This window comes from Rissa tridactyla, chromosome W (genome assembly GCF_028500815.1).
Source record: "Rissa tridactyla isolate bRisTri1 chromosome W, bRisTri1.patW.cur.20221130, whole genome shotgun sequence".
Taxonomy (NCBI): domain Eukaryota; kingdom Metazoa; phylum Chordata; class Aves; order Charadriiformes; family Laridae; genus Rissa; species Rissa tridactyla.
In genome coordinates, this window is record NC_071496.1 from 5668930 (window position 1) to 5692594 (window position 23665).

The following is a 23665-nucleotide window of genomic DNA, read 5'->3' on the forward strand; positions in this document are numbered from 1 at the left end:
TTTTGTCATTATGTTGATTTTGGGTTGGGTTGGGTTTTTTGTAATCAAAATGCATTTTATATATATAGATTAAACAGCAGGGCCATGCCTTCGCTGCTTTGTTAGGGGTCCTTCTGCAACTGTGCCACAGAGGTGCATAGTGCTGCTCCACACTTGGCTTGCAAGTGGAGGATGCTCGAGCTGCAAACTGCCCTGTACCCATGCAAGCCCTCTCTCCTCCGGATCCTTGCCACACAATTGCAGACAAGTCCAAATTCTGACTTCTCAATGCCATTCCACTCTCCAGCATCCAAATCAGCCTCGCTGTGCTGGGATGTCATAAGATTCAGAGAATCTGTCAGTTTAGACCCAGCCTGTCACACTCCTTGGCTGACCACTGAACCACACTTCAACTCATAAATGAAATGACCTTTTGTGATCATCAGGCAGAGACTTTACCCTGACACCTTTCCTAGCCAAAGTGAGATAAAGTAGGAGCGACAGCCTAAGCAAGTGTTTTTCTTCAGTGCTATTTAATTAGCAGCAAAATCTCAGAGAATCAGACTGTACAGAGACAGGCTACTGAGATAATCAGGAAAATTGAATATTTATCATGTAATAATAGACTAAAAAAGAATTACTTGTTTAAATCTAGCAAAACACAGGCTGATAATCAGTATGGGGGAGGAAAGAAAATATTTAGAGTAAAGTAGGCACAAAAACTTACAAATATAACTCATCCATGAATAAATATAAAGCTGGAAGCTAAAAGGAAGTCTCACCAGGGACTGCTAAATTCAGGAACATCCTCCAGTATGAGTGGTGAGGACAAAAAGTCCACTTAAAATGGAACTAGTTCAGTTTGCAACAGAGATTGCAAGAAGTTACCCATGATAGCAGGGCATAAAATTCAGGCAGCCACGACACCCCTGGTACTTCTGTTTTCCTAGCAGCAAACCTAAGCTGGAGGCTAAGTGTGAGTGTGAATATTCATACTGTGTTAAAAAAAAAGCCAAGAAATTCACAAGTTCACAGAGTTTATGGACAGACAGACATTATCTGACTTATTGCAGTTGGACTGGATGATCATTGTAGGTCCCTTCCAACTGAACTATTCTATTTCCAAATGGGTTGTGTGAGTAATCTATTGGCATTCAAATCAAAACAAAAGTTGCAAAAAAGTTTGGTTCAGATCTATATTCTTATCCAGGCATACAATAAATCTGGATCTACTGCACCTGGATTGCAGCATAAAGGAATACTAGCCACTCTAGACAGTAAATTAGCTTCATCGGGGGCCCAACTTAAATGCCTCTATGCAAATGCATGTAGTATGGGGAATAAACAGGAGGAGTTAGAGACATGCACGTGCCTGCAGGGCTATGATCTTATCGGCATCATTGAGATGTGGTGGGATGGCTCCTATGACTGGAGTGCTGGAATGAAGGGATACAGGCTCTTCAGGAAGGACAGGTGGGGGAGAGGAGGAGGGGGTGTCACCCTCTATGTCAATGAACAGCTGGCATGCATGGAGCTCCACCTGGGGATGGATGAGGAGCCAACTGAGAGCTTATGGGTCAGGATTAATGGGAACACAGGGGCAGGTGATGTTACAGTGGGGGTCTGCTACAGGCCACCTGACCAGCAAGACCAAGCAGATGAGGCCCTCTATAGACAGATAGGAGCAGCCTCACGTTCGCAAGCCCTGGTCCTCATGGGGGACTTCAGCAACCCCAATATCTCTTGGCGGGACAACGTAGCAGAGCATATGCGAATCCAGGAGGTTCCTGGAATGCGTCAATGATAACTTCCTTCTCCAAGTGATAGAAGAGCCAACGAGGAGAGGTACCACCCTCACCAACAAGGAGGGGCTGGTGGGGAACGTCAAGCTCAAGGGCCCAAGAAAGCTGGATAATATTCAAGGATCACCTCCTCCAAGCTCAGGAGCAATGCATCCCAACAAAGAGGAGGCCTGCATGGATGAACAAGGAGCTCCTGGACAAGCTCAAACTCAAAAAGGAAGCCTACAGAGTGTGGAAGCAAGGACAGGTAGCCTGGGAGGAATGCAGAGAAATTGTCTGAGCAGCCAGGGATCAGGTTAGGAAAGCTAAAGCCCAGATAGAATTAAATTTGGCCAGGGACATCAAGGGCAACAAGAAAAGCTTCTATAGGTATGTTGGTGATAAAAGGAAGACCAGGGAAAATGTGGGCCCTCTCCAGAAGGAAATGGGAGACCTGATCACCCAGGACATGGAGAAGCCTGAGGTCTTTTTTACCTCGGTCTTCACCGGCCAGGGCTCTAGCCATACTGCCCAAGTCGCAGAAGGCAAAGGCAGGGACTGGGAGAATGAGGTACCGCCCACTATAGGAGAAGACCAGGTTCGAGACCATCTAAGGAACCTGATGAGATACATCCGTGGGTCCTGAGGGAACAGGCAGATGAAGTTGCCAAGCCACTAGCCATCATATTTGAGAATTCATGGCAGTCTGGTGAAATTACCACTGTCAGGAAAAGGGGAAACATAACCCCCATTTTTAAAAAGGAAGACCCAGGGAACTACAGGCTGGTCAGTCTCACCTCTGTGCCCGGCAAGATCATGGAGCAGATCCTCCTGGAATCTCTGCTAAGGCACATGGAAAATGAGGAGGTGATTGGTGACAGCCAACATGGCTTCACCGAAGGCAAATTGTGCCTGACAAATTTGGTGACCTTCTATGAGGGGATTACAGTGCTGGTGAATAAGGGAAGCGCAACTGACGTCATCTACCTGGACTTATGCAAACCATTTGACACTGTCCCGCATGACATCCTTGTCTCTAAATTGGAGACACATGGATTTGACGAATGGAACACTCGGTGGATAAGGAATTGGCTGGATGGTCTCACTCAAAGAGGTGCGGTCAATGGCTTGATGTCCAAGTGGCGATCAGTGACGAGTGACGTTCCTCAGGGGTCGGTACTGGGACTGGTAGTCTTTAACATCTTTATTGGTGACATGGACAGCGGGATTGAGTGCATCCTCAGAAAGTTTGCCAATTACACCAAGCTGTATGGAGCAGTCAACACGCTGGAGGGATGGGATGCCATCCAGAGGGACCTGGACAGGCTTGAGAGGTGGGCCTGTACAAAACTCATTGTTATGGTTTGAGAAAACCCATAATAATTTATTGTCATTTAGACAATTATTCTATCACCTGATGGCCCCTCCCCACCCGGAAAGGGGAATTGAGGAAAGCAAGGAAACATGAGGGTTTTAATAGGATTTAATAGGATAAGATGAAATAACTAACAATAATACTAAAGAACCAGTATTAATCCCAACACTAATATAAGATATACAAGAATTATACTCAGCCAATTATATCACTAGGAAGCTGTGCACTCCCAGCAATGGACATGAAAATGATGGACACTGTGAGCGCAATGGCTTTGGGAGGAAGGGAAGACCTCAGGGGTCTGGCACCAGGGAAAAAATTCTCTGGACCACCGCCATCAAGGGAGGGAGAAACTACGCAGCAAACTTTATAATTTATATCGAATGTGACGTTCATGGTATGAAATAATCCTGTTGTCCAGCTTGAGTCAAGTGCCCAGGCCTCGTTCCTCCTCATCCTTGCACCTGGCAAGGCTCGAAAACATTGAGACCTTGAATCCCACATACCCTAGCTGGCTATAAAGTAAATATTTCCACAAATTCAGGCACTAGAGTCTTCTAAAAATGCAGTTTTCCCCAGCATTAGAAGACAAATTAGTCCTGTGTCACTCAACCCAGGACACTCATGAAGTTCAACAAGGCCAAGTACAAGGTCTTGCATGTGGGCCGGGGCAATCCCAGCACAAATACAGGCAGGGCGGAGAATGGGTTGAGAGCTGCCCTGAGGAGGCGGCCTTGGGGGTGCTGGTGGATGAGAAGCTCAACACGAGCCAGCAATGTGTGCTTGCAACCCAGAAAGCCAACCATATCCTGGACTGCATCAAAAGAACCATGGCCAGCAGGTCGAGAGAGGTGATTCTCCCCCTCTACTCTGCTCTCGTGAGACCCCACCTGGAGTACTGTGTCCAGCTCTGGGGCCCCCAACATAAGAAAGACATGGACCTTAGTGCACCCTCAGTAAGTTTGCAGATGACACCAAACTAGGTGGGAGTGTTGATCTGCTTGAGGGTAGGAAGGCTCTACAGAGGGACCTGGACAGGCTGGATCGATGGGCCAAGGCCAATGGTATGAGGTTTAATAAGACCAAGTGCCGGGTCCTGCATTTCGGTCACAACAACCCCAAGCAATGCTACAGGCTTGGGGAAGAGTGTCTGGAAAGCTGCCCAGCAGAAAAGGACCTGGGGGTGCTGGTGGACGGCCAGCTTAACATGAGCCAGCAGTGTGCCCAGGGGGCCAAGAAGGCCAACAGCATTCTGGCTTGTATCAGGAATAACGTGGCCAGCAGGAGTAGGGAAGTGATGGTGCCTCTGTCCTCGGCACTGGTGAGGCCCCACCTCAAGTACTGCGTTCAGTTTTGGGCCCCTCGCTACAAGAGGGACATTGAGGTGCTGGAGCGTGTCCAGAGAAGGGCTACAAAGCTGGTGAGGGGTCTGGAGGACAAACCTTATGAAGATACCCCAGAGAGAATTTCCTGCCATTATACCACAAACAATACTGTAGCACTAACTGTGATGCTGCAATAAAGAGAAATTGCCTGTCTCATCTAATCATAGAATCATATAATGCATTGGGTTGGAAGGGACCTTTAAAGGTCATCTAGTCCAACCCCCCTGCAGTAAGCATAATCATATTGCCTCAACTCATAAATACTCTAGCTGACACACTAGGCAAAAGTCTGCACCCACACTTAGGGAGATCTAGCATCGCATCAGTGTCAGTGATGAGACCCCAAATCTAGTCTAGTATAAGCAGAATTAGTACACAACTGTTCTTAATAAAATCAGTTTAGTTTTCTCCATTTTTTTTCTTCAAAGGAATTTTCATCCAAATATATAAATTGTTGGTTCTTCTGCATTCTGCGTTGACTGTCTAGTTTATTCAGTGACATTTATGCTTCATCTGTACTTTTGAAACCTCCAGGGTAGAACTCTGTATTGGATTTACGTGGGAAGGTTTTGATGGGGGAGGGGCAGACTACACAGTTGGCTTCTGTGAGAAGCTGCTAGAAGCTTCTCCAAATCCAATAGAGCCAATGTCAGCTGGCTCCAAGATGGACCTGCCACTGGCCAAGGCAGAGCCAATCAGCAATGGCAGTAGCACCTCTGTGATAACATATTTAGAGGAAAAAAAACTGTAGCGGAACAGCAGCAGCAGGAGAGAGGAGTGAGAATATGTGAGAGAAACAACTCTGTAGACACCAAGGTGTCCTGGTTTGGGGCAAAGCAGAACCAACTTTCTGTTCAGTGGGAAAGGCTCTTGCTTATACTTGTTGCTGTGGCAACCAGGGTCAGCTGACTTTTGGTTGTGTTATCTCTTTTTCTGTTGGAGTATAGCAGGCTTCAGATCCTCTGTATCCCCCACTCCAAAACCCTAGGGGTCGACCTCGAGTCTCCCCTGGTGCTTTCTGCCAGAGGCTCCAGGTAGGGCCGTTCTCCCCGGCTGCGGTGTAGAGCACATTTTTAACATCTTGTCCCGCCCGGACTGGCCCCAGGGCCACTGCATGGACTATTTCCTGTTTGATTTGTTCAAAAGCTTGTCGTTGCTCAGGACCCCATTTAAAGTCATTCTTCTTCCGGGTCACTTGATACAGAGGGCTTACAATTAGACTGTAATCTGGGATATGCATTCTCCAAAAACCCACAATGCCTAAGAAAGCTTGTGTTTCCTTTTTACTAGTTGGTGGAGGCATAGCTGCTATTTTGTTGATCACATCAATTGGGATCTGACAGCATCCATCCTGCCATTTTATTCCTAAAAACTGGATCTCCTGCGCAGGTCCCTTGACCTTACTTCGTTTTATGGCAGAACCAGCTTTCATAAGGATTCGGACTATTTTACTCCCTTTCTCAAAAACTTCTTCTACTGTGTTTCCCCATACGATGATGTCATCAATGAATTGCAGATGTTCCAGAGCTCCAGAGATATCCAGAGATTGACAGAGCTCAGAGGGTCGTGATTAGGGGCACAGAGTCTAGTTGGAGGTCAGTGACAAGTGGTGTCCCCCAGGGGTCAGTACTGGGCCCAGTCCTCTTCAATATACTCATCAATGACCTGGATGAGGGGATAGAGGGCACCCTCAGCAAGTTTGCTGATGACACAAAGCTGGGAGGGGTGGCTGACACACCAGAAGGCTGTGCCGCCATACAGAGAGACCTGGACAGGCTGGAGAGTTGGGCAGAGAGGAACCTTATGAAATTCAACAAGGGCAAGTGTAGGGTGCTGCACCTGGGGAGGAATAACCCCCTGCACCAGTACAGGTTGGGGGCTGACCTGCTGGAGAGCAGCTCTGTGGAAAGAGACCTGGGAGTCCTGGTGGATGACAGGATGACCATGAGCCAGCAATGTGCCCTCGTGGCCAAGAAGGCCAATGGCATCCTGGGGTGCATCAAGAAGAGTGTGGCCAGCAGGTGGAGGGAGGTCATCCTCCCCCTCTACTCTGCCCTGGTGAGGCCGCACCTGGAGTCCTGTGTCCAGTTCTGGGCTCCCCAGTTCAAGAGGGACAGGGAACTGCTGGAGAGGGTACAGCAAAGGGCTACCAAGATGATGAGGGGACTGGAACACCTCTCTTATGAAGAAAGGCTGAGGGATTTGGGTCTCTTCAGTCTGGAAAAAAGACGGCTGAGGGGGGGATCTTATCAATGCTTATAAATACTTAAAGGGTGGGTGTCAGGAGGATGGGGCCAGGCTCTTTTCAGTGGTGCCCGGCAACAGGACAAGGGGTAATGGGCACAAACTTGAGCATAGGAAGTTCCACCTAAACATGAGGAGGAACTTCTTTACTTTGAGGGTGGCAGAGCACTGGAACAGGCTGCCCAGAGAGGTGGTGGAGTCTCCATCTCTGGAGACATTCAAAACCCGCCTGGACACGTTCCTGTGCAACCTGCTCTAGGTGACCCTGCTCTGGCAGGGGGGTTGGACTAGAGGATCTCCAGAGGTCCCTTCCAACCCTATGATTCTATGATTCTATGGGGGCAACTGATATTGGCACTGGTTGGTTCCCTGGTTCAGTGGCAGTGACTGCCACCGGGGTTGCAGTAGCCGCAGTGTCTGTCACAGGGGTTGCAGTAGCCGCAGTGACTGCCACCGGGGTTGCAGTAGCCGCAGTGTCTGTCGCAGGGGTTGCAGTAGCCGCAGTGACTGCCACCGGGGTTGCAGTAGCCGCAGTGTCTGTCACAGGGGTCGCAGTAGCCGCAGTGACTGCCACCGGGGTTGCAGTAGCCGCAGTGCCTTTCACAGGGGTTGCAGTAGCCACAGTGTTTGTCGCAGGGGTTGCAGTAGCCTCAGTGCCTGTCAGTCTGGTTTCCATCTCTTCCCCCTGAGGGTGCTGCATAACACTGAGCAGTGCCTGGTAGATACTGGCCAGGGCCCAGCACAGTGCGGTGAGTTGTGCCTCTCTGGAATAGCCACAGCATTTTCCCTTCAGATATTCTACTACTCTATCAGGGTCCTGTAATTGTTCAGGGGTGAAGTCCCAGACCATTGGAGGTGAGAAGCTCTCTAGGTACCTGCCCATGTTCTCCCACATGCCCTGCCACCCCTGACTATCCAGCCTCGGAGCAGATCTCTGGGTGGTAGTCTTAAATAGCTGTTTAACCCTAAAGAAGACCTGGAACATATTCAGGAGATGTAATGCTAGGAACATGCTGGTTTGAGTATCCCAAGGATATTCAAAATTCTCAAAAGCTGTCATACCTGACCCGAAGGAGAAAAGGGAGGCAAAAGAGCTGGGGAAAGTGTCCCCCCCTGTTTCCCCCACAGACTGGGTGTAATTATTAATAAATTCTGAGAGATGGTGCCCAAGGTACGGGCAGGACAGCAACACCACATAAACGCCCCAAAGTAACTGTCTGAACAGTGATGTTATCATATCATAAACCGATATCGCACAGGACAGCAGAATGATAATCCTCATCCCTCTCCCAGAGGTGATAAACATCATTGCAAGGAGTACATAAGCCATATAGGAATTTACATAACACAGCCATGAGAACAAACCAAGCAACATGGTGACCAGCGACTATTTACCTAATGAAATAAATGCATACAACAAATTGGTTTTTCCAAGCTCTAGTTGGATTCTGTCGTTATCTCAACCCTTCGAGCCCCATGTTGGGCGCCAAAAAGGACTGTCGTGGTTTGGCCTCAGACGGCAACAAAGAACCACGTGCCGCTCGCTCGGGCCTTCCCAATACGGGAAGAATCGGAAGAAAAAAGGTAAAACTCATGGGTTGAGACAAAGGCAGTTTAACAGAACAGCAAAGGGAACAAGAAAACAGCAACAATAACATGGACAGAGGAATATACAAACACCATTATGGAACTGCCCCCCCCCCCCCCCCCCCCCGCAGCTCAGAGTGGGCATGGCTCAATGGGATGGAATACCTGCCGAGCCTGGGGAGAATTAACCCTGTCCCTGCCGGAACCAGGACAGCGCTCTTGCTCTCTCACTCTCTTGCTAACAAGGTGTCTCTCACTGATAAGGACTCTCTCTTGCTCCACGGTGCCTGCATCCCCTGCTTGCATGCTTCTGCCTGGGTGCTGCTTTGGAGATTCCCTGTTCCATGAGGTATCAAGATTAAATTTGTTCTTTGTCTTTCATCTGCAGTTTTGTGGTTGTTCCTGCGTCCTGCCGGCATCAGCTCATACAGTTGCCTTAATCACTCAGTGAGCTCGAATAGGAAACCCAAATCATCCAGGAATTGTAGAAGTGATCACAAACTGGCCTGAAGGCAAAGACTTTGGAATGGCACCTGAGGAGGTGGTGACTCCTGCTGAGGAACCCCCACCATATAATGAAGTCTTAGATAATGAGAAACAGTATGCTCTGTTCACTGATGGGTCTTGTCGTACTGTAGGAAAGCATCGAAGGTGGAAAGCTGCTGTGTGGAGTCCTTTATGACAAGTTGCAGAAGCTACTGAAGGACAAGGTGAATGGAGTCAATTTGCAGAGGTAAAAGCCATCCAGCTGGGCCTAGACATTGCTGAAAGAGAAAAGTGGCCAATACTCTATACTGACTGATGGATGGTGGCCAATGCTCTGTTGGGGTAGTGAAAGCAGTGGAAGCAGAGCAACTGGCAGCGCAAAGGTAAACCCATCTGGGATGCTGAATTATGGCAAGATATTGCTGACTGTCTAGGGAAACTAGTCGTGAAAGTATGTCACGTAGATGTCCACATACCCATGAGTCGTGCCACTGAGCAACATCAAAACAATCAGCAAGTGGACAAGGCAGCTAAGATTTTCCAGACAGATTTGGACTGGGAACATAAAGGTGAGCTATTTTTAGCTCGGTGGGCCCATGACACTTCAGGTCATCAAGGAAGGGATGCAACATATCAATGGGCCCGTGAGCGAGGGGTGGATTTAACCATGGATGCTATTGCGCAGGTTATCCACGACTGTGAAACATGCGCCGAAATCAAGAAAGCTAAAAGGTTAAAACCTTTGTGGTATGGGGGACGATGGCTGAAATATAAGTATGGGGAGGCTTGGCAAATTGACTATATCACACTCCTTCAAACACATCAGGGTAAGTTGTGTGCTTACAATGGTGGAAGGAAGCACTGGATGGTTGGAAACCTATGCCGTGCCCCATGCTACTGCCTGGAATACCGTCCTGGGCCTTGAAAGGCAAGTCTTGTGGCGACATGGTACTCCAGAAAGAATTGAGTCAGACAATGGGACTCATTTCAAAAACAGTCTTATAGGTAATTGGGCCAAAGAGCATGGCATTGAGTGGGTATATCATATCCCCTTATCATGCATGTGGGTTCATTAGTAGGGGAAGAAGTTAAACCATCATTTTTGGGGTATGGGCCTGAAAGCTTTATTAGCTGGCTTTACTAGGAAATAATATAAAGGAAGTATGGAAAGTTTTGATGTCTTGTGTAGGTTCGATTCCTACTTTTCTAAGTCTTTCTTAGGAAATGAGAGGGCTGGTATACCTCTATATTCACTTTATTGTAGTGACCCTTTACGTTCAGGCACACTTCCTTAAGTAAGGAGGTAGGCCTGCGTAGCAGTTTGGTATGCTGGTGTGTCAAAGGCACAGTGCCAGTGTTAGGAAGTTTTTTCAGAGGAGGTGTATAAGTTGGTCGTAGCAGAATTGTGGGTGGGAAGCACAGATTCATAGGAAGCCCGAGGAAAGGAATAAGACTTTTGTGGCTAGGGCTATCGGAAATAATTCTCGTGGGAGGTGTAGTGAACTTGGGTTTAGGAATTAAATGGCAGTTAGTGTGTTTATTAGCATGATATTTGTGTACTCAGCTAGGAAAAATAGGTCAAATGGTCCTGCAGGATATTCTACGTTGAAGCCCAATACTAATTCTGATTCTCTTTCTGTAAGATCAAATGGAGCACAGTTTGTCTCAGCAAGCGTTGAAATATATCATGTTATTGCAAGAGGTCATGAGGAAAAGATAAGGTGTAGTGGCTCTTGGGTGGTGGCAAGGGTTGTTTAGGGTGTAGTTTCCACTTAATATAATTACAGATAGTAGGATGATGGTTAATATTACTTCATAAGAGATAGTCTGTGCTACTGCTCGTAGAACACCAATTAGGGCATACTTTGAGTTTGAAGCTCAGCCTGACCATAAGATTGAGTATACCACTAGGCTGGACGTGGATAGGAGAAAGAGGAGGCCTAGGTTTAGGTCAGCAAAGGAGAAGGGGAGGGGAAGGGGAATTCAGATGGTGATTGCTAGGAGAAGGGCTAGTATGGGAGTTATGATGAAGAGGGAGAAGGAGGTAGATGAGCGGATTGGTTCCTTAGTGAACAATCTGATCCCATTGGCTACAGGTTGTAATAGTCTGAAGGGGCCCACAATGTTTGGGCCTTTCTGGGCTTGCATATAATTTAGGACTTTTCATTCAACTACAGTTAGGAATGCTATGGCAATTAAGATTGGGACTGCATAGGATAGGGATATGATAAGATAAGTTAGAGTGGGGGACTGGGCCATGGAGTGGGGCTAGGGAGAGGATTTGAACCTCTGAGTAAAGGGCTTAAGCCTTTTGCATTTACCGAGCTCTGCCATGCTAGCTAATCCTTTTCTAGGAGGGGTGGTGTGGGGTGTCCTTTGGTAATTTAGTTGGGTACATTACTTGGGGAGGGGGCGTGCTTGTAGTATTGGCCCCACTTTTCTGGTCCTTTCATACTGGGGAAAGTTTGTCATAGATAGAAACCGACCCGGATTGCTCCAGTCTGAACTTGGATCACGTAGGACTATTAATCGTTGAACAAATGAACCCTTAATAGTGGCTGCACCATTAAGATGTCCTGATCCAACATCGAGGTTGTAAACCTCCTCGTCAATGAGGGCTCTTAGAGGAGACTGCGCTGTTATCCCTGGGGTAGCTTGGTCCATTGATCAATTGTATTGGGTCTGGTTACTGTTAGTACATTGAGGGGTTGCTCTTGGTTAAGAGGTGTGGTCTTATTTTTGGAGGGCTTGTTTTTCTCCAAGGTCGCCCCAACTGAAAAGTGCAGGCCAGCATTTGGGAGTAGTGGGCCTGGTAGGTTTAAGTTTATGTGCAGTGGCCACTGATTTTTAAGTTCCACAGGGTCTTCTCATCTTATGTGGTTATTCCTGCTTTTGCACAGGAAGATCAATTTCACTGATTATCTGTAAGAGACAGTTAAGACCTCGTTTAGCCATTCATACAAGTCTCGATTTATGGGACAATTGATTGCGCTACTTTCGCACGGTTAGGATACTGTGGCTGTTAAATGTTGTGTCACTGGGCAGGCATCACCTTCAATACTTGGTTGGCTGAAGGCTATGTTTTTGGTAAACAGTCGGGCCTTGGGTTTGCCTAGTTCCTTTTACAGATTTTAATCTTTCTAGTAGGCACTCCTGAGTTGGGGTAACAGGGTGGGTTTAATATCTTAATCTTGTTGGAATTGAGATATTGGTTTCTTATCTGTTAATGTGAGGATGTAAATTTGTACTTGAGAGGGGAAGGTCCCTAGTTAGTCATTCTAGCATTGATTCTCCTATTGTTATAGGTTGGCCTGTTAATGGGAAGGGAGTCATGTTATCATTGGATTTTTACATACAGAGCTTTGACACACTCTTTATTGGTGGCTGCTTGAAGGCCTACAGTTCGAGTTGAGTAGTTATCCATTAGCGGAGGTTGTATTCTTTTTTAAAGGAGCTGTACCTCCTTGGAATTGCCCTTGACCCACTACATGGGGGTTAAGATTGGGTGTCTGTGGAGAAGGGTCAAGAGGGAACTTAGATTTGTTTCACAGGCAACCAGATATCACCCAGCTCGGTTGGCTTTTCACCTCTACTAGCAAGTCGTCCCACTCTTGCAACAGAGATGGGTTTGCTCATGGGTAGCTGCTTGCAAGTAGCTCGCTTGGGTTTCGGGGTGGCAAGCTTAAATTCGTTTTGCTTGGTTGTTCTTGCTAAATCATTATGCAAAAGGTACAAGGGTTTATCTTTGCTGTTTGTTGCTTGGTTTTTCATTGCTATTTCATCTTTCCCTTACTATACAAAATCTCTATTGTGCCAAGTGGGTCTTTTCTATCTCCTATACTAAGTTCGAAGAATGTTTTAGTTTGATGGTAAAGTGGATTTTTTATTGTCTCTGTTTGTGGGATGTGGTTGAGCTAGAGCAGGCTTCAAGATTATCTGGTAGGTGGCAGATATTTTTCAGGTGTAAGCTGAATGCTTTCATGTTATAGCTACATCTTGGTATGCTAAGTGCACCTTCTGGTACGCTTACCTTGTTACGACTTACCTCATCTTCAGCTGTGGAGATGTATTAGTTATGGTGACTTGTAGCTTGTGAGGAGGGTGACGGGCGGTATGTACATGTTCCAGGGCCAAATTAAAGGGGGCTCTATTGTCCCACTTTACTGCTAAATCTGTCTTCTGGGGGTGGTTTCACACCCCCTTCCATAGGTTTTCTACTCTAGAAAATGTAGTCCATTTCTTCTGCTCCATGGGCTATACCTCAACCTGTCTTACTAGCAGGTTTGGGCTATTGTGCTCACTATTGTACTCTCAGGGGAGGTGAGCTGGCGATGGCAGTATGTAGGCTGCTCTGGTGAGGGGCAGTCGGGTGTATCATGAGTTATCGATTATAGAACAGGCTCCTCTAGGTGGGTTTGGGGCACTGCCAAGTCCTTAAAATTTTAAGCATTTGTGTTCGTAGTTCTCAGGCGGATGCTTTGGTATGGCAAGCATCCAGATTTAGGGCTAGGCATAGTGGGGTATCTAATCCCAGTTTGTGTCTTAGCTTTTGTGGCGTTAAATTAATTGAAAATGCTAGGATCATCTTAAGGGTGGTCTTAAGTGCACCTTGAGCTTATGACAGCTTAGCTGCATCTCGATCTTAGTTGTTGTGATAGCATGGTACCACTCTTTATGCTGCGTACAGTTAATTTATGTGTCTTGTGTGACCACAGCGGCTAGCACAAGATTTACCAACCCTAGAATTGCTATAACTAAGTCAAGTTTACACTTATAGCTTAACTACTGCTTGAGTACCTGTAGGGGTGTGGCTGAGCAAGGGGTCTTGGGCTACAGCTGTGGGTGTGTCTGATGCCTGCTCCTCTCTCCTTAGCAAGGGATTGAGGCCATTTACACTGGGGCGTGAATACTTGCATGTATATGTTTAGCAAGAATTAATGGTAAGGTTAGGACTAAGTCTCTTGTCCTCGGGTGCATGTGGCAGCCATCTTGGCATCTTCAGTGCCATGCTTTAGTTGTAAGTTACGAGGACGAGCATTTGTTGTTTGCAGGGGGGTTTCTTTTATAGTCTGTGGTGTGTTGTTCAAATGTGTGAAGTTGTGTTTTCTTGTTTTTTAATGTAACTTCAGTGTTGATGACATATAAAAAAAAGGTGTTGATAAAATGCATGATACAGTCTTTTTAGATAGAATTTACTAGTGTTGTTTAGGAAATTAGAGGAACTGTAAAAGTAAGAAATTATGTCCTACAAGCATTCACTAAATAGCAGTATAGATAAGAGTCTGGATACACCATAACCAAATGGAAAACAAAGTGCATCATTGTCAAGATGATTCCCCATATACTTCAACTGTCTCATTCAGTTACTCCTGAGGACCAAAATTAGGCTGCAACGCATTGTATGCCCAGGTCTTAGATTGTATTCACCTCGGTGCACTGGAGGGACTACCTGAAGACGCACAGAAAAAAAAGGAAACCAAAAGTGCCAAAACGGTCAGATGTCGTGATCACAGGTGAGATGGTGATATATAGCTGACTAGATGTATCGGTGAAGTACAAGTTGTGAGGATTAACCCAGTCATGGCCTTGACATAGGAACCAGAGGCGCAAAAGAACAAGTTGGGCTAGGGGTTTAGGGGGAAATAATGGTCCTGAAGCTAGTAACATAGGATCTTATATGCGGTGGGTTGCTGATTTCACGTGAGGAGTATGACTAATAAATAACCTGGTACACAGCTGTAGGTCCAACAAGAGGTATCGCAGGAATTTGTCCTGAGACCATTCAGGGTATGGGTTCAAGCACTGCCGTATGCTTTAAGAGTATTATGTACAGTTCACCACTGTAATGGTTTTAGTACAGTTAGTGTATGATATTTCGGTCTTCATTGGTCTGAGTGTCCTCTGGAAGAAGGGATGTGGTGGGGAAGGGTATGCCTGTTTGCATATTAATGGATTTAGGACATGGATTATATGTATTATGGGGTAAATAAGTTAATGTTCTGATGTACATGGGGGAGTGGGGCTCCCTGATATGTTTTTGGGACCTTTTGGTTCCTGTAGTTGAGATTTAGCAACAGCGGCTTTTCAGGCCGTAGACCTTGGAAAAAAGCCAAGCAGGAACCACTATGACTTTTGTGCTCTCTTTAGGTTTATGTTTTATGTTGGGGGGGCCTGGAGGTTGTATCTAATCCTTTGCTGTACTATGGGGTAGTTGGTTTGGTGTTAGCTTCTGTTGCAGGGTGTGGGTGGTTGTTAAGCTTGGGTGTTTCCTTTGTGTCGCTGGTACTATTTATAGTGTATTTAGGGGGGATGTTGGTGATCTTTGTTTATTCTGTGTCTTTGGCGACAGATCCTTTTCTGGAGGCTTGGGGGGATTGATGTGTTATTGGTTATGGGGCAGGTTTTGTTTTGGTGCTTGTTGTGGGGGTAGCTGTTGGTGGGCTTGTTGAGTGTTGGAATTTTGGGGTGGCTACTGTTGATAGTGGAGGTATGTTTTCTGTTCGGTTGGATTTTAATGGAGTAGCTATGTTTTATTCGTGTGGGGTTGGAATGTTTTTGGTGGCAGGGTGAAGGTTGTTGTTGACTTTGTTGTGTTGGAGTTGGTGCATGGGTTATCTCATGGGGCTATTTGAGCAGTTTGGCGGGGGGGTGTCAGAGAATAGTTTAGTACAAAATACCAGCTTTGGGAGTTGGAGATAGATGTTTAAGTCCTCTTTTTCTGATGGTGATGGGGAAAACTCTAAGAGATGTAATCTTCAGTCTTTGGTTTACAACACCAATGTTTTTTATAAACTATTAGAGTGGCTTTAGTAATTGAGTATTTTGTTTTCTAGGGCCCCAGTGATGGGGAATAGCAGTAGGAGGATGGTGAAGTAGGTGAGGGAGGATAGTTGTCCAATGATGATGAATGGGTGTTCTACAGGTTGACTGCCTACTCACGTTAGAATGAAGAGGTCGGTGACTAGGATTCAGAATAGGAGTTGTGAGGGAGGGCGGAAGGTTATTGTGTGTTGTATGGATTTGTGAAGTGGGGGACTCAAGAATAGGACTAGTACAGAGGCCACTAGAGCTAGTACGCCTCCTAGTTTATTGGGGATTGAGCGTAGGATGGCGTATGCAAACAGGAAGTATCACTCAGGTTTGATGTGGGGAGGTGTAACTAGTGGGTTTGCTGGTGTAAAGTTTTCTGGGTCTCCTAGTAAGTTGGGTGAAAATAGGGCTAGGGTTATTACTGGAAGGAATATGATAATGAATCCTAGGATATCTTTTAGTGAGAAGTAGGGGTGGAATGGGATTTTGTCGCAGTTTGATATGATACCCAGTGGATTGTTTGATCCGGATTCGTGAAGGAAGGTGAGGTGGATTAGGATCAGGGCTGCAATTATAAATGAGAGAAGGAAGTGGAGGGCAAAGAATTGGGTTAGTGTTGGGTTGTCTACCAAGAATCCACCTCAGGCTCATTCTACAAGGGTTTGGCTGATATAGTGGATGGCTGAGAATAAGTTGGTGATGACTGTAGCTCCCCAGAATATTTGTCCTCATGGCAACACATATCCTACGAAGGCAGTTGCTATCAGGGTCAGTAGAAGAATGACACCTGTGTTTCAGGTCTCTTTATACAGATATGAGACATAGTAGAATCCTCATCCAATGTGCAGGTAGATGCTCCATTTGCATGGAGATTACAGATTAATCAGACGTATTGTACATTTTGACATGTGTAGGCAACGGATGAGAAGGCTAGGGTTGTGTCCGCAGTGTAGTGTATGGCTAGTAAAAGACCAGTTAGAATTTGTGTTATTAGGCAGATGCCTAGTAGGGATCCAAAGTTTCATCAGGCAGAGATGTTTGAGGGGGTGGGCAGGTCAATTAGGGAGTTGTTGACTATTTTGAGGAGGGGGAGGGATTTTCGAAGATTGGGGGCCATTGGGTTATGGGTTCATGTGTTAATAAAATTATGAGGATTGTGGGAAAGCAACGGAAGATGGGTGAGGAGGATTGTAAATACACTCAAGTGACTCGCACCTGGGGTACTGGAAAACACATATATCACACTAATTGTTATTCAGTCTCGGGTGCTTGCAAGGAAAACACTTGCACTTAGATGACAGAAGTCTGTGATGGACTCAGGGACACCTTATCTAGCCGCTTGAGAATCCTGGCCTGTTGTTGAAGAAGATCAAAGCACAGTGGGAAAACTATGCCTGTTTGAACCCTTTAAATACCAGCGAGAACAGGGAGTCTGCGTGCGCTCTTGCTAACAAGGACTCTCTCGCTGCCAAGGACTCTTGCTAACAAGAACTCTCTCTCGCTCCGTGGTGCCCGCGGTCCCTGCTTGCGTGCCTCTGCCCGGGTGTTGCTTCGGAGATTCCCCAGTCTGTGAGATATCGAGATTAAATTTGTTCTTTGCCTTTCATCCGTGGTTTTGTGGTTGTTTCTGCGTCCTGCCTGCATCAGCTCACACAAGGATGGACAGGGCAAATGAACTTAAGTAGATTTTTAATTAATCCAGAGTGAAGGGTAGTTGAGACTTTGGTTGCTATAAGTTGAAGGTCGGCAAGTCCTTTGGGGCCTATTTTTTGTTGTACCAGGATAGGTCAATTAAGTGGGAGGTGAGTTTTTGTTTGTTGTTTAGTAGGCTTGTGGAGCTGAGGCAGTGTGATAGGGGGTTGAAGTATCCTAGTGAAGAGAAGTTTATGAGGGTGGTTTGTTTTGGTTGAATTAGGGTGTGTGTTATGTTTGAGAGTTCTAGGGCTAGGATGCCTAGAATTCTGATGATGATGGCTGCAGTTTTTGTGAGTGTTGGTATGGATATTGGGGGGGGTTTGTTGGAATGATGAAGGATGTAATGAGTAGGCCAGCTGTGATGCTGCCTAAGGCTAGCCAGATGACTGGGTTAGTTATTAATATTTAATTAGTTTAGTTTTTTTTCTAAACTCATAAGTCTCTTTATCTCTCTTCTTCCTCTCCTTGGAGTGAGAGGTGGGGGGGGGAGCATCTGTCATCTTGTCATTGGCCAACTTGGCCCAAATCACGACACAAGGTCAGTGAAGAAGGAGGGGGAGGAGGTGCTCCAGGCACCAGAGCAGAGATTCTCTTGCAGCCCATGGCAAAGACCATAATATGCAGGTTGTCCCCCTGCAGCCCACGTAGGTCCACAGTGGAGCAGGTATCCACCCTGCAGCCCATGGAGGACCCCATGCTAGAGCAGGTAGATGCGCCCAAAGAAGGCTGTGACCCTGTGGAGAGAGGAGCCCATGCTGGAGCAGGTTTGCTGGCAGGACTTGTGACCCCACAGGGGACTCACACTGGTGCAGTCTGTTCCTGAAGGACCGCCCCCCATGGAAAGGGCCCACAATGGAGCAGGGGAAGAGAGTGAGGAAGAAGGAGCAGCAGAGACAACATGTGATGAATTGACTGCAACCCCCATTCCCCATCCCCCTGCACTGCTCGGGGGGAGGGTAGATAGAGTGAAGTTGAGCCTGGGAAGAAGGGAGGAATTGGGGGAAGGTGTTTTAATACTTAGTTTTTATTTCTCATTATCCTACTATGATTTGATTGGTAACAAATTAAACTAATTTCCCCAAGTCAAGTCTGTTTTGCCTGTGAGGGTAATTGGTGAGTGATCTCTCCCTGTCCTTATCTCGACCCATGAGCTTTTTGTTATATTTTCTCTCCCCTGTCCAGCTGAGGAGTGGGAGCGATAGAGCGACTTTGGTGAGCACCTGGGGTCTAGTAAGGGTCAACCCACCACAGTCCTTTTTGGTGCCCAACATGGGTGTGGAATTTGGATAATAAGGTGAAGTCTCTGTGCTCAAAGAGCAATTAAGACTGGCTTTGCTATCTCTTGTGCAACCCAGGGGGGTGAAGACTTGTCTGGCTATCACAGGATATAAGGATAACAGAGCTGTCTTTTGGAGACAGGATAGCCTTGATTTTCATCAGCAGAGACAGTAAAATCAAGATAACAGAGATTTTGTGTAGTTCTTTGTTTCCTCGAGAGGCTACCATGCCTGATAATTGACCTTTGCCTCATTACCTGTGAAATGCATATTAAAGTTGACACCCCTGCAATATGCTAATGAAAATTGGACCAGGCTGCCCAGGGAAGTGGTTGAGGCACCATCCCTGGAGGTATTTAAAAGATGGGTAGATATAGTGCTTAGAGATGTGGTTTAGTGATGGTTTTTGTCAGTTAGGTTGATGGTTGGACTAGATGATCTGAAAGGTCCCTTCCAACCTAGGCAGTTCTATGATTTTAGAGATCATGCTAAACACGTATGACTATAGCGCTCATTTCTCCACCCAAATCATACTACACATCACCTAGGGGAGAGAAACCTCACAATTTTGGGGATAAAAAGATGGAGAAAATGACTGTTAAACTGGGAGAGAAGAAACTTGATATCTGATGGACCAGTTGACGGGCTGTGTTCTCTCCCTCCACCCCAGGCAGGGACGCCTTTCTGGGTAAGTGCTGTGCCTTTCACCCTCTGCTGAATGTTACCCCCGGTTGTTGTATTATCATTATTTTTTGGCTATCAATATTAACATTAATTAGCACTATTGTAGTTAGTGAATTTATCAACGGCAATCTCGAATCTGCTTCTGTCACTCTCAATAAAATAACTGATTTTGATTATTTGTGAATCTGACAGTGCAAGTCCTTTGGTGGGACTCTGACAGACAAATATTGAAACTACAGTCCTTTTAATGCGACAATGGGGCATGAGGAATTTGAGATAAAGATAGTAATTGGGAGAAGTAATGGGCAAAACATGGACTGAACACAGAGTGAAGAGCAGAACGATCGTGGGGAATTTCTATTGTAATTGTGGTGGAGGGAAGAGGGATGAACTGTGTGTAAATTGCCCACTTTTGTCAGTGTTGTGATGATGCTATTTTGATCTTGGTGTGGGGAATTCTTTTTGTTGATGTGAATGAAGTTTGTGAAGATTGAAAATAAGATGGAAAAACTCATGGGTCAAAAGGCAGTTTAATAAAGCAAAAGGAAAGGCCATGTGCAGAAACAAAGGAAATCAAAAGATTTATTCTCTGCTTCCCATCAGCAGGCAATGTCCAGCCTCTTCACAGGAAGTAGGGCTTCGATATGCATAGTGGTTGCTCCAGAAGACAAATGTCATAATAACGAATGCCCCTTCCCCCCCCCCCCCCCCTTCTCTTAGCTTTTATTGCTGAGCAGATGTCATATGGTATGGAATATCCCTTTGGTCAGTTTGGGTCAGCTCTCCTGGCTGTGTCCCCTCCCAAAATCTTGCCCGCCCCCAGCCTACTGGGTGAGGTGGGGGAATGTTGGAGAGACAGCCTTGATGCTGTGCCAGCACTGCTCAGCAGTAGCCAAAACACTGGTGTGTTATCAGCACCTTTCTAGCTACCGATAAAAAGCACAGCCCTATGAGGGCTGCTATGGGGGAAGTTAATTCCATCCCAGCCAGACCCAATACAACACTAAGGTTAGTGAAGAAGGAGGGGGAGGAGGTGCTCCAGACACCAGAGCACAGATTCCCTTGCAGCTTGTGGTGAAGACCATGAAGCAGGTTGTCCCCCTGCAGCCCATGGAGGCCCACAGTGGAGCAGATATCCACCTGCAGCCTGTGGAGGACCCATGCCAGAGCAGGTGGATGTGCCCAAAGGAGGCTGTGACCCTATGCTGGAGCAGGCTCCTGGCAGGGCCTGTGAACCTGTGGAAAGAGGAGCCCACTCTGGAGCAGGTTTGTTGGTAGGACTTGTGACCCCATGGAAGGGCCCCAAGCTGGAGCAGTTCATGAAGAACTGTCCCCCGTGGGAGGGACCCCATGCTGGAGCAGGGGAAGAGTGTGAGGAGTCTTCCTCCTGAGGAGGAAGGAGCGTCAGAGACAACATGTGATGAACTGACCTCAACCCCTGTTCCCCATCCCCCTTGTGCTGCTCAGGGGGAGGAGGAGGTAGAGAAATCAGGACTGAAGTTGAGCCTGCTGTGTTTTACTACAGAATTTAAATAAGCAAATGACAAGGAAAAGTATTGTGAGAAAACCATGTCTATAGTAACACATAAACCCAGGTCTGAGAAACCAGTTTTCAAGATCTCTGCTACTTTGATTTGCAATATATTTCATGTACTTGTTACAATTGATCTTTTTCTTTAAATTACAGTAACATTCATACTGAGACTTAGAGCTCCAGCAAAGATAATATGGACTTGCCTTATTGAGTTTATTTCTCTCCAGTATGCTCTGCCCTAATTCTGTGCATGCTGAATCCAGTTTCCTGCTCTTGCATTGAGTCACTTACATGGTTTTCATTTGGCATAGGTTATTTTAAATGCGATTGTCCTGATCACTTCAATTCAATACATCTAGTTCATGTAGTTTCATGTAGTTCTACACTACTCTGACTCTCTAACTCCCAATGTAGACCAGGCTCAGAAGCATGCCCATAACTCACTCTGATTCGTTTTAAACATAATTTTTTTGCTATTCAATACTCAACCTGAAATATGCTACAGTTGCCAAGATAAGTTTATAATTTGCCTATCACCAGGTAGATCTGAATCCAGTCTCTGATTGCAGCTATCTAAGCTCAGAATGGAAACTTCCCACAATAGTGAAATTTTCTGAAAATTCCCCTTTACTGCTTTAGCAGCAACAGCTACAGTGATTCTGGTGGCTCCTGTGCCCAGAGTTATTTTAAATGTTGTCTGACCAGGCTTAATGGATGTGGATTTTGTAGTTACACCTGATTTACAGCTATGGTGATTTTTGTCCCTGTGTTGCTACCAACACCGTAGAGCGTCTTTGCAGTGGTGGAATTACTTTGAATGGGGGAAGAAGTCAGAAAGAGAAGACAGGCAGGGTCTTCTGCTGCTATTATTTCTACAGTACCCAAGCATCCATGTTAGTCAAACACCTTGATTTACTTTTCATTGATCTCAAGATCTCTAATTCACATTGATACTTAGGCTATGATTTTCAGAGGAGCTTGAAGTACCTATAGAAGCTTAATTCGGTTTGTACTGCTGCTATCTTAGACACCATTAAGAATCTCATTATGACTTCTTACAAACACCAAGGGAGAAAGTCTCTGTTTTTCAGAAAGGTTGTTAGGATTTTATAAATATAACTAATAACACAGAGCCCATGTGTCCCTCACATTACAAGTAACATACTTGTTAATGACATTCAGACAGTAACAGTATAGGTAGTGGAATGAATAGGAAATTTGAAGAGGAAGTGTGAAAAATAGACTGAACACAGCATGATGTTGATGGCAATCATTATGCTTCTTTTCAGACAAGATGAAAGACTCTCTGCTCGTAGCTATTTTTTTTTCATTTGCAACAGGTGAATTTTCATTTGCTGAATAACTTACTACCATTTATAAATAGTAAAAATTCTTAACATTACTCAAAGGTAAGGCTGTTTGACCAAAATCATGAACAAATTAAGTTCTCTGGGCAGGAGAAACAACAACCGGTAATATTTTTTTTCCTTTGTCTTGTTAAATGATTCCTTTTTATTCCCCAGATTCCTGCAACTGCTTAAACTGGGATTTTCCAATTTGCAAGCAGCTTCCAGGTGGGTAAATATTTCTCACGTAATACCTACTTAATTGCAAAAATGAACGTCATTGTTGAAGGAAACGTACCAGCTGAAATTATTTCAATGCGGGGGAATCTTTGGCGTGCAGAACCTGCGAATTTCTGACCCAGCACCCGCTCCAGGGCTGCAGGATCAGGGTCCGGCGCCGTGCCTGGTGCCGAGGGGCCGCCTAGCGGCCCCCGAGCGCGGGCGCGCTGCGGGCTCGCCCGCCCCGCCGCCAGTGCGGAGACTCCCTGCCCCTCCCGCTCCCTTCTCGTTAAGCTGCTGAGACCACCAGCTGCTGAGACTGGCTGCAAACGTTAGGCAAAAAGATTTCATCTGAAAAGAAATGTTTACAGATTTCCGAAGGGAAAACCCGCCCAAGAAAGCATAGACATATCTGTCTGTATGATGGTATAGCATTTACCACTACGTAGAGGCAATCAACAAGCTGTGAATAAATCCTATATAATGTACAGTCTCTGGATAAATTACCATGATTTCAAAAGACAATAAAATCTGTAATTTTAATGTGTGACAATTATTTCTGCTTTAGATTTAATTCATAAATTACTGTTAATGGCAACAAGGAGCAGTCGAACACATTTCAATAGATGGTATTACACAGCAGCTGGTGGTCATCTGATGTATTTCATGCTGAATTTATTGTAGGCAGAAATATCCTACTTGCTAAGAGCCACAGCAGGAAAGACAGGTTCTTGGAGTACACCAGCACTGGATGAGATCTCATCAGGAGGACTATATTTTTCAGAAATTAGCCATTGATAATTTTCTAGTCCTTGCTATTAGCCCATCAGACTAAATTCTACTAAAGCATTACTAGGAACACCAGGCAAATGAGAAGAAAACCAAAAAGTTCAAGAGTGAAAAAATTAAGTGCCTTTTTTTGGAGGGGGGGTGAGGGGAAAGCGTGTTTTGGTTTGATTTATTTTTTTAAGAAGAAACTGGATTGTGATGTCTTTAGAACAGTGAACAATTTTTTTTTTCATTGCATGCATAGCTCTTAGAGTGCACTATTGGTACAAGACTAGTACTATTTTAGGGCTTGGAAGAACTAATAATACACATGTTCTTTAAGGGGAAGCGCTACATTAAAACCAAAAAGGAATAGGATAAAATTGAATGTGCATGTGGACATTAATACCCACAAATAGGACAAAGGAAAGACCAGTGTGTAACATTCATTATGTTCAGCTGGAGAAAGTAACATAGGACTTGAGCATATTGGCA

General features: G+C 45.7%; 1 pseudogene; it reads right to left on the minus strand.

Annotated features, from left to right (window-relative positions):
- Window positions 1-15643: 15643 nt before the first annotated feature.
- LOC128902088 (cytochrome b-like) lies at window positions 15644-16764 on the minus strand (annotated as a pseudogene).
- Window positions 16765-23665: the final 6901 nt, after the last annotated feature.